Genomic DNA, 12,455 nt, shown 5'->3' with positions numbered 1-12,455 from the left:
GCCAACCCTTTACAATTGTTCACCTTTACCTGCAGCACATGGACTGTACTGACATCCTTTTGCAAGAACTATTAAAGTCCTACTGAAAGCCACTACTTGCCACCACACAGTCTGATAGTTTATATATCAATGATGAAATATTAACATTGCAACACATGCCAATATGGCCGCTTTAGTTTACTAAATTACAATTTTAAATTTCCCACAAAGTGTCCTGTTGAAAACGTCGCAGAATGCTGACGTGTACGCGTGACGTCACAGACTGTTAGGAAATATGAGCTCCGTGCACACACACAGCTAAAAGTCGCCTCTTTTCATCGCATAATTACACAGTATTTTGGACATCTGTGTTGCTGAATCATTTGCAATTTGTTCAATTAATAATGGAGAAGTCAAAGTAGAAAGATGGAGGTGGGAAGCTTTAGCCTTTAGCCACACAAACACACGGTGATTCCTTGTTTAAAATTCCCAGAGGGGAAGCTTTACTATGGATCACAGTGAACATGGATCCCGACCAAATGTCCACCAGCAGTTTTCGGTGAGAAAATAGTGGTAAAATGTCGCCACTTACCAGAGTTCAGCTGAGCTTGTGTCGTCCATACAGCTGCCGTCGACTTCCCTCAGACACTGGGTCAACACACCCGTGGACAAACCCCCCCCCCCGACTATCAGGTACTATTAAACTCACTAAAACACTAGCAACACAATAGGAAGATAAGGGATTTCCCAGAATTATACTAGTAAATGTGTTTAAAAACATCTGAATCCGTCCCAATGCAATCGCCTTTTTTTTTTTAACTTGATTTTTTTTTTTTCTAGTCCGTCGCTAATAATATCCTCAAACACAAATATTTCATCCTCCCTCAAATTAATGGGGAAATTGTCGTTTTCTCGGTCCGAATGGCTGTTTTTGTTTGAGGCTCCCATTAAAATCAATGTGAGGATGTGAGGAGTCATCACACTTGTGATGTCATCGTCTGCTACTTCCGGTACAGGCAAGGCTTTTTTATTAGCGACCAAAAGTTGCAAACTTTATCGTGGATGTTCTCTACTAAATCCTTTCAGCAAAAATATGGCAATATAGCGAAATGATCAAGTATGACACATAGAATGGAGCTGATATCCCCCTTTAAATAAGAACATCTCATTTCAATGTCCATCATTGTGTGTATATATCTGCTGTCCATCATTGTGTGTATATATCTGCTGTCCATCATTGTGTGTGTATATATCTGCTGTCCATCATTGTGTGTATATATCTGCTGTCCATCATTGTGTGTATATATCTGCTGTCCATCATTGTGTGTATATATCTGCTGTCCATCATTGTGTGTATATATCTGCTGTCCGTCATTGCGTGTATATATCTGCTGTCCGTCATTGTGTGTATATATCTGCTGTCCATCATTGTGTGTATATATCTGCTGTCCATCATTGTGTGTATATATCTGCTGTCCATCATTGTGTGTGTATATCTGCTGTCCATCATTGTGTGTGTATATCTGCTGTCCATCATTGTGTGTATATATCTGCTGTCCATCATTGTGTGTATATATATCATGTATCAGATAGTAGATTGTGTATTGATTATAGATTGTGTATCAGATAGTAGATTGTGTATTGATTATAGATTGTGTATAAGAGAAAGGATGCATATAAAGGCCCCGGAGCAGGTGAGGGCTGTGTTGCCATGGTGACAGCCGTCTCCTGCAAGGTCACATGACAACAATAAGAGAGGAGGAAACACTGATGATGTCAAGCAGACGCCATCACTAAGCAGACAGACTCTGTTGTCCCAGCAAGCACAATTATTCATCAGGACGCACACACACACACACACACACACACACACACACACACACATATCACTAGCCTCATTAGCATCACTAGCATTACTAGCATTGGTAGCATAGCATCAGGGTCAAAAGTTGGAGTTGTAATGGATGATAGGTGCCCTAAAACACACACACACACACACACACACACACACACACACACACAGGGATGCTGGTCACCATGACAACAGTGCTAATAAGAGAATGAGCAGTGCTGAGTCACACACTGCAGTGTTCTAAATATAGCATTGTGGGTAATGTAGTCTATCCCCCCCACACACACACACGCAGACATGCAGACACAGACACACACACATGCATACACACACACACAGACACATGCACGCACACACACACACGCACACACACAGATGCGCACACACATGCAGACACACACACACGCAGACACACACACATACACACAGACAGACACACACGCACACACACATGCAGACACACAAACATACACGCAGACAGACACACACACACACATGCAGACACACACATACACGCAGACAGACACACACACACACATGCAGACACACACACATACACGCAGACAGACACACACACACACATGCAGACACACACACATACACGCAGACAGACACACACACACACATGCAGACACACACACATACACGCAGGCAGACAGACACACACACACGCACACACACACACACACACATACAGACACACACACATACACGCAGACAGACATGCACACACACATGCAGACACACACGCAGAAACACATGCAGACACACACACGCAGACACACACACATGCAGATACACACACACACGCAGACACACACACAGACACACACACACATAAGCAGACACACACACACAAACACATGTAGAGACACATGCAAACACACACACACACATACACGCAGACAGACACACACATACACGCAGACAGACACACACACACACATGCAGACACACACACATACACGCAGACAGACACACACACACACATGCAGACACACACATACACGCAGACAGACACACACACACACATGCAGACACACACACATACACGCAGACAGACACACACACACACACACACACACATACAGACACACACACATACACGCAGACACACACGCACACACACATGCAGACACACACGCAGAAACACATGCAGACACACACACATGCAGATACACACACACACGCAGACACACACACAGACACACACACACATAAGCAGACACACACACACAAACACATGTAGAGACACATGCAAACACACACACACACATACACGCAGACAGACACACACACACACGCAGACACACACACATGCAGACACACACGCAGAAACACATGCAGACACACACACAGATACACACACACGCAGACACACACACACACACATTGAGGTTGTTGCGTGTGTGTGCAGAATGAAAACATTTCATGTTCCTGGAAGCTTGGCAACGCTGACACAGTTGCCATGGCAACGCAGCCCGTGGGAAAGCTGGCGGTGGAGAGGGTGGGGGGGTCAGGGGGTGCAGGGGGGGGGTGTGAATGGAGCAGGAAGTGAGCGACACACAAACAAACACTGACAGCAACAAGAGCAGTAAGACAAGAAGTCTGTTGATTCACAGCACAGTGTCCCTTTATGTCTCTTTATATCTCTTTGTTCCTTTATATCTCTTTACTATGTCCCTTTATGTCTCTTTGTTCCTTTATATCTCTTTACTATGTCCCTTTATGTCTCTTTATATCTCTTTGTTCCTTTATATCTCTTTACTATGTCCCTTTATGTCTCTTTATATCTCTTTGTTCCTTTATATCTCTTTACTATGTCCCTTTATGTCTCTTTGTTCCTTTATATCTCTTTACTATGTCCCTTTATGTCTCTTTATATCTCTTTGTTCCTTTATATCTCTACTATGTCCCTTTATGTCTCTTTCTGTCCCTCTGTGTCTCTTTACATCTCTTTACGTCTTTGTTCCTTTATATCTATTTGTGTCTCTGTATCTCTTTATTTCTCTTGGTTCTTTTATATCTCTTTATTATGTCCCTTTGTCTCTTTACGTCTCTCTGTTCCTTTATGTCTCTTTATTATGTCCCTTTATGTCTCTTTATGTCTCTCTGTTCCTTTATGTCTCTTTATTATGTCCCTTTCTGTCTCTGTGTGTCCACTTGTGTCTCTTTCTTTCGATGTGTGTATATTTGTTCCTTTATATGTATTATATCTCTTTGTGTCTCCTTATATCTTATGTCTGTTTGTTCCTTTATATCTTTTTATTTTGTCTCTTTATGTCCCTTAGTCTCCCTTTGGTCTCTTTATGTCCTTTTATATCTCTTTATGTCCCTTTGTGTCTCTTCATGTCCCTTTGTATTTCTTTATGTCTCTTTGTGTCCCTTTATGTATGTTTATGTCTCTGCGTGTCCATATGTGTCACTTTATGTCTCTGTATGTATTTTTGTGTCCCTTTGTCCTTGTATGTTCCTTTATGTCTCTTTGTGTCTTTTTGTTTCACTCTGTGTCCTGTTTAGTCCTTATCACACTCCACATTCACCATCTAATCATTCATTATTTTATCATTCATCATCTTATCACTTATCATTCATCTTATCATTGACCATCTTATCATTGATCATCTCAGCAGGTGTGATGTCATGAGAGAGCAGGTGAGGTGTGTGAGGAAGGTGACAGAGAAACTCAATTGGCTGCAACACTTTTTCTCTCTGCTTGTTGCCTGGCAACCGCACTCGCACATGTGACCCAGAATGACTGTGATTGGTGGAGGGGACACACACACACACACACACACAAACGTGATTGCCACGCGAAGGGAGCATCCTTTGCGTGACTTGTGTGTGTGTGTGTGTGTGTGTGTGTGTGTGTGTGTGTGTGTGTGTGTGTGTGTGTGTGTGGTGTTGTTGTTTCTACATGACAGAATAGGACTGAGGTGAAAACAAAACGTCAGCTGCTACATAACCATGTCCTCTACTAACTATGTTGAACATTTATTTAACTATGTTGAACATTTATTTAACTATGTTGAACATTTATTTAACTATGTTGAACATTTATTTAACTATGTTGAACATTTATTTAACTATGTTGAACATTTATTTAACAATGTTGAACATTTATTTAACTATGTTGAACATTTATTTAACGATGTTGAACATTTATTTAACTATGTTGAACATTTATTTAACGATGTTGAACATTTATTTAACTATGTTGAACATTTATTTAACGATGTTGAACATTTATTTAACTATGTTGAACATTTATTTAACGATGTTGAACATTTATTTAACGATGTTGAACATTTATTTAACGATGTTGAACATTTATTTAACTATGTTGAACATTTATTTAACTATGTTGAACATTTATTTAACGATGTTGAACATTTATTTAACGATGTTGAACATTTATTTAACTATGTTGAACATTTATTTAACTATGTTGAACATTTATTTAACGATGTTGAACATTTATTTAACGATGTTGAACATTTATTTAACTATGTTGAACATTTATTTAACTATGTTGAACATTTATTTAACTATGTTGAAGATTTATTTAACTATGTTGAACATTTATTTAACTATGTTGAACATTTATTTAACTATGTTGAACATTTATTTAACGATGTTGAACATTTATTTAACTATGTTGAACATTTATTTAACGATGTTGAACATTTATTTAACTATGTTGAACATTTATTTAACTATGTTGAACATTTATTTAACTATGTTGAACATTTATTTAACGATGTTGAACATTTATTTAACTATGTTGAACATTTATTTAACGATGTTGAACATTTATTTAACTATGTTGAACATTTATTTAACGATGTTGAACATTTATTTAACGATGTTGAACATTTATTTAACGATGTTGAACATTTATTTAACTATGTTGAACATTTATTTAACGATGTTGAACATTTATTTAACTATGTTGAACATTTATTTAACGATGTTGAACATTTATTTAAGTATGTTGAACATTTATTTAACTATGTTGAACATTTATTTAACTATGTTGAACATTTATTTAACGATGTTGAACATTTATTTAACTATGTTGAACATTTATTTAACGATGTTGAACATTTATTTAACTATGTTGAACATTTATTTAACGATGTTGAACATTTATTTAACTATGTTGAACATTTATTTAACGATGTTGAACATTTATTTAACTATGTTGAACATTTATTTAACTATGTTGAACATTTATTTAACTATGTTGAACATTTATTTAACGATGTTGAACATTTATTTAACTATGTTGAACATTTATTTAACGATGTTGAACATTTATTTAACTATGTTGAACATTTATTTAACGATGTTGAACATTTATTTAACGATGTTGAACATTTATTTAACTATGTTGAACATTTATTTAACTATGTTGAACATTTATTTAACGATGTTGAACATTTATTTAACGATGTTGAACATTTATTTAACGATGTTGAACATTTATTTAACTATGTTGAACATTTATTTAACGATGTTGAACATTTATTTAACTATGTTGAACATTTATTTAACGATGTTGAACATTTATTTAACTATGTTGAACATTTATTTAACTATGTTGAACATTTATTTAACTATGTTGAACATTTATTTAACGATGTTGAACATTTATTTAACTATGTTGAACATTTATTTAACGATGTTGAACATTTATTTAACTATGTTGAACATTTATTTAACGATGTTGAACATTTATTTAACTATGTTGAACATTTATTTAACGATGTTGAACATTTATTTAACTATGTTGAACATTTATTTAACTATGTTGAACATTTATTTAACTATGTTGAACATTTATTTAACGATGTTGAACATTTATTTAACTATGTTGAACATTTATTTAACGATGTTGAACATTTATTTAACTATGTTGAACATTTATTTAACGATGTTGAACATTTATTTAACGATGTTGAACATTTATTTAACTATGTTGAACATTTATTTAACTATGTTGAACATTTATTTAACTATGTTGAACATTTATTTAACGATGTTGAACATTTATTTAACTATGTTGAACATTTATTTAACGATGTTGAACATTTATTTAACGATGTTGAACATTTATTTAACGATGTTGAACATTTATTTAACGATGTTGAACATTTATTTAACTATGTTGAACATTTATTTAACTATGTTGAACATTTATTTAACGATGTTGAACATTTATTTAACTATGTTGAACATTTATTTAACTATGTTGAACATTTATTTAACTATGTTGAACATTTATTTAACGATGTTGAACATTTATTTAACTATGTTGAACATTTATTTAACTATGTTGAACATTTATTTAACTATGTTGAACATTTATTTAACTATGTTGAACATTTATTTAACTATGTTGAACATTTATTTAACTATGTTGAACATTTATTTAACTATGTTGAACATTTCTTTAACTATGTTGAACATTTCTTTAACTATGTTGAACATTTATTTAACGATGTTGAACATTTATTTAACTATGTTGAACATTTATTTAACTATGTTGAACATTTATTTAACTATGTTGAACATTTATTTAACTATGTTGAACATTTATTTAACTATGTTGAACATTTATTTAACTATGTTGAACATTTATTTAACTATGTTGAACATTTATTTAACGATGTTGAACATTTATTTAACGATGTTGAACATTTATTTAACGATGTTGAACATTTATTTAACTATGTTGAACATTTATTTAACGATGTTGAACATTTATTTAACGATGTTGAACATTTATTTAACGATGTTGAACATTTATTTATTTATTTATTTAACGATGTTGAACATTTATTTAACTATGTTGAACATTTATTTATTTATTTATTTAACGATGTTGAACATTTATTTAACGATGTTGAACATTTATTTAACTATGTTGAACATTTCTTTAACTATGTTGAACATTTATTTAACTATGTTGAACATTTCTTTAACTATGTTGAACATTTATTTAACGATGTTGAACATTTATTTAACTATGTTGAACATTTATTTAACTATGTTGAACATTTATTTAACTATGTTGAACATTTATTTAACTATGTTGAACATTTATTTAACTATGTTGAACATTTATTTAACTATGTTGAACATTTATTTAACGATGTTGAACATTTATTTATTTATTTATTTAACGATGTTGAACATTTATTTAACTATGTTGAACATTTATTTAACGATGTTGAACATTTATTTAACGATGTTGAACATTTATTTAACGATGTTGAACATTTATTTATTTATTTATTTAACAATGTTGAACATTTATTTAACGATGTTGAACATTTATTTAACGATGTTGAACATTTATTTATTTATTTATTTAACGATGTTGAACATTTATTTAACGATGTTGAACATTTATTTAACGATGTTGAACATTTATTTAACGATGTTGAACATTTATTTAACGATGTTGAACATTTATTTATTTATTTATTTAACTATGTTGAACATTTATTTAACGATGTTGAACATTAATTTATTTATTTATTTAACTATGTTGAACATTTATTTAACGATGTTGAACATTTATTTAACTATGTTGAACATTTATTTAACTATGTTGAACATTTATTTAACGATGTTGAACATTTATTTAACTATGTTGAACATTTATTTAACTATGTTGAACATTTATTTAACTATGTTGAACATTTATTTATCGATGTTGAACATTTATTTAACGATGTTGAACATTTCTTTCAAAGACAATCACACAGTTTAAGCCTTTCTCACACAACACTTGATATTTCTCCCACATATATTTCCCCATCCACTACTTTATATACAGTTTTTGTTGTGACCAATGCCATCGGTCCCTGGATCCAGATTCCAACCATCCACAGGCAGCACCAGGCAATATGAACCAATCAGAAGCATCCCAAGGCGGGTCTTGCCTGACTTAGCTCCACCCCTCGTCATGGAGACGACGCACACATTCAAGAAGGTAGCGAGCCCATTTGGTTCCACAATGATTCTCTAGTTCTACTTGAGTTCCCGAGATAATACGTGAACCACATGGTCTGTCAGTTAAAGACTGTATCAGGGTCAGTTTAGACCATCCCAAAGGAACCCTGGAGTCCACTTTGAGAACAACATGGACTGTCAGTTACACTCTGTCTCAGGGTCAGTTTAGACAGCCCCAAAAGGAATCCTGATGTCCACTTTGAGAACCACATGGATTGTCAGTTACAGACCGTGTCAGGTTCAGTTTAGACCATCCCAAAGGAACCCTGGAGTCCACTTTGAGAACCACAAAGGCTGTCAGTTACACTCTGTGTCAGGATCAGTTTAGACCGCCCCAAAGGAACCTTGGAGTCCACTTTGAGAACCACACGGACTGTCAGTTACAGACCGTGTCAGTTTAGAAAGTCCCAAAGGAACCCTGGAATCCACTTTGAGAACCACATGGACTGTCAAAACAGACTGTGTCAGGGTCAGTTTAGAAAGTCCCAAAGGAACCCTGGAGTCCACTTTGAAAACCACATGGACTGTCAGTTACAGACTGTGTAAGGGTCAGTTTAGAAAGTCCCAAAGGAACCCTGGAGTCCACTTTGAAAACCACCAGGACGGTCAGTTACAGACATCAGTTTACACTGTCCCAAAGGGAACCATGGAGTCCACTTTGAGAACTACATGGACTGTCAGTTACAGACCGTGTCAGTTTAGAAAGTCCCAAAGGAACCCTGGAGTCCACTTTGAGAACCACATGGACTGTCAATTACAGACTGTGTCAGGGTCAGTTTAGAAAGTCCCAAAGGAACTCTGGCATCCACTTTGAAAAGCAAATGGACTGTCAAATACAGACTGTGTCAGGGTCAGTATAGATCGTCCCAAAAGAACTCTGGAGTCCACTTTGAAAACCACATGGACTGTCAGTTACAGACTGTGTAAGGGTCAGTTTAGAAAGTCCCAAAGGAACCCTGGAGTCCACTTTGAAAACCACCAGGACGGTCAGTTACAGACTGTGTCAGGGTCAGTTTAGACTGTCCCAAGGGAACCATGGAGTCCACTTTAACAACCACATGGACTGTCAGTTACAGACCGTGTCAGTTTAGAAAGTCCCAAAGGAACCCTGGAGTCCACTTTGAGAACCACATGGACTGTCAGTTACAGACCGTGTCAGTTTAGAAAGTCCCAAAGGAACCCTGGAGTCCACTTTGAGAACCACATGGACTGTCAGTTACAGACTGTGTAAGGGTCAGTTCAGACCGTCCCAAAGGAACCCTGGAGTCCACTTCGAGAACCACCAGGACTGTCAGTTACAGACTGTCAGGGTCAGTTCAGACCGTCCCAAAGGAACCCTGGAGTCAACTTTGAGAACCACATGGACTGTCAGTTACAGACTGTCAGGGTCAGTTTAGACCGTCCCAAAGGAACCCTGGAGTCCACTTTGAGAACCACATGGACTGTCAGTTACAGACTGTCAGGGTTAGTTTAGATCATCCCAAAGGAACCCTGGACTCAACTTTGAGAACCACAAGTCGGGCCTGATTCAATTGCTGCCAGGTTTAGAACTGCAGTCTGTCTCTGGGCCTTCACCTGGTCAATGTGGGACGTGGACAGTCCACCATGACAGTGGACACCATGTCTGTGGTCCAGTGAAGTCCTTGGTCAGGAACAGTCCTGCACTGTGGAGCACACAGGTCCTCCTTTGTGTCGCCGTGCCGACGGCCTCGTTATGTTGGCCAAAATCAAGTCTGGCCAGCCAAGGAGCTCTTGTTGGCACACAAGGGAGGCTCTGTCATGCTGCCCCGCAAACACTCTGAGCTGCCACTCACATGCGTGTCCACGCCGCTGTGCTACCAGCAATCATCTTCATCATCATTAACATCATCAGAATCAGAATAGTTGTATTGCCATTGTTTGAGAACGGGTCCCAAGAAGCGGAAGGAGTCCTCAATGGAAACGGGGCTGGGAGAGTTAATCAAGGCAGACTTTCCGGAAGCCCATGATCATTTCCACCATCTTGTGGGTGTTCAGCTCCAGGCTGTTGAGGCCGCACTAGGACGCAGGCCGGTCCAGCGCTCTCCTGTAGGCGTACTCGTCGCCATCCGAGTTGAGCCCGATTAGGGTGGTGTCGTCCACAAACTTAAACAGCTTTACGGACTGGAGGTGCAGCAGTTTGTATCCAGGGAGAAGAGCCAGGGGGAAAGTACACAGTCCTGAGGAGTACCAGTGTTTGTGGTTCGACTGTCCGAGAAAATCTGCCCCAGCCGCACGAGTTGTCTTCGGTCTGTCAGGAACTCATTGATCCGACTGCAGAGAGTCGGGAATGCTGAACTAGTGGAGCTTGTCTCGTAGCAGTCCAGGGGGGATGGTGTTGAAGGCAGAGCTGAAGTCCACAAACAGGATCCTGGCGTAAGTTCCTAGAGAGTCCAGATGCTCCAGTATAAAGTGGAAGGCCGGGTTCACTGCATCATCCACAGACCTGTTGGCTCTGTAGGCAAACTGCAGTGAGTCCAGGAGGGGGGCGGCGATGTCCTTGAGGTGGGGCAGGACCATGGGCTCAAAGGACTTCATGACCACAGATGTCAGTTCCACTAGCCTGTAGTCATTAAGTCCTGCGATCAGTGGTTTCTTGGGGACAGGGACGATGGTGGAAGTCTTGAAGCAGAACGGCAGGCGGCTAGGCTCCAGAGAGGTGTTGAAAATGTCAGTGAGGACAGGAGCTAGCTGATCTGCGCAGTTTCTTAGGGTGGAGGGGGAGACAAAATCTGACCCGGCGGACTTCTGCGTGTTCAGCCTCAAGAACTGCCGGCATACATCCTCCTCTTGGATGAAGAGTGCCTTTGATTAAGTCCTTTGATGTTCTTTGAATCCTTTGATGTTCTTGGAGTCCTTTAATGAAGTGCTAGCGTTGATGAGCTGAACGCCATTCGTGACGACAGTAATGTGTGTTGAGGCCCTGAGCAAGAGTCCAGGAGTTCAGGGCCTGGGGGGCTTTGGGCTAATAGTTGGTAAGGGCCTTTAGCCCCCCCCCCCCCCCCCCCCCCCCCCACACACGGCTGCAGAGTCACTGGAGCTGAACTGTTCCTACACAGACTTAGCTTTCTCCACTTCCCTGCTGAAGTGGTACTTGGCTTCTCTGTAGGTAGTCCGGTCCCCAGTCCTCCACCCAGCCTCCTTTTCCTTGTGCAGCTGTTGGAACTTGGGTGTGAAGCAGGGCTTGTCCTTGTTAGAACAAGCCCTGGTGAGTGTTGGAATGATCCCTGCCTCATAGAACTGAATGTATGAGGTCAGAGGTCACAGTGTCCAGATTGTCCGTGGCGGCTCCAATTGCCTCCCAGTCCGAAGGGGTGTGGTCATAAGTCCTAAGTGGTCTGGTAATAAGTCCAAAGGGTTGTAGCAATAAGTCCATAGGGGTGTGGTCATAAGTCCGTAGGGGTGTGGTCATAAGTCCTAAGGGGTGTGGTCACAAGTCCTTAGGGGTGTGGTCATAAGTCCTAAGTGGTCTGGTAATAAGTCCAAAGGGTTGTGGCAATAAGCCCATAGGGGTGTGGTCACAAGTCCTTAGGGGTGTGGTCATAAGTCCTAAGTGGTCTGGTAATAAGTCCAAAGGGTTGTG

The 12,455-nt window shown here is 38.5% G+C and overlaps 1 protein-coding gene across 3 annotated transcripts in view; it reads right to left on the bottom strand.

Annotated features, from left to right (window-relative positions):
* The window catches only part of LOC133547379 (protein MTSS 2-like), a 72,804-nt gene that overhangs the window by 30,993 nt on the left and 29,356 nt on the right, over positions 1-12,455 (bottom strand). The gene's annotated exons all lie outside the window — the stretch shown is intronic.

Source organism: Nerophis ophidion, linkage group LG02 (genome assembly GCF_033978795.1).
Source record: "Nerophis ophidion isolate RoL-2023_Sa linkage group LG02, RoL_Noph_v1.0, whole genome shotgun sequence".
In the NCBI taxonomy this organism is placed as follows: domain Eukaryota; kingdom Metazoa; phylum Chordata; class Actinopteri; order Syngnathiformes; family Syngnathidae; genus Nerophis; species Nerophis ophidion.
The sequence above is the reverse complement of the archived record's forward strand: the minus strand, read 5'-3'. Positions and strand labels throughout refer to the sequence as shown.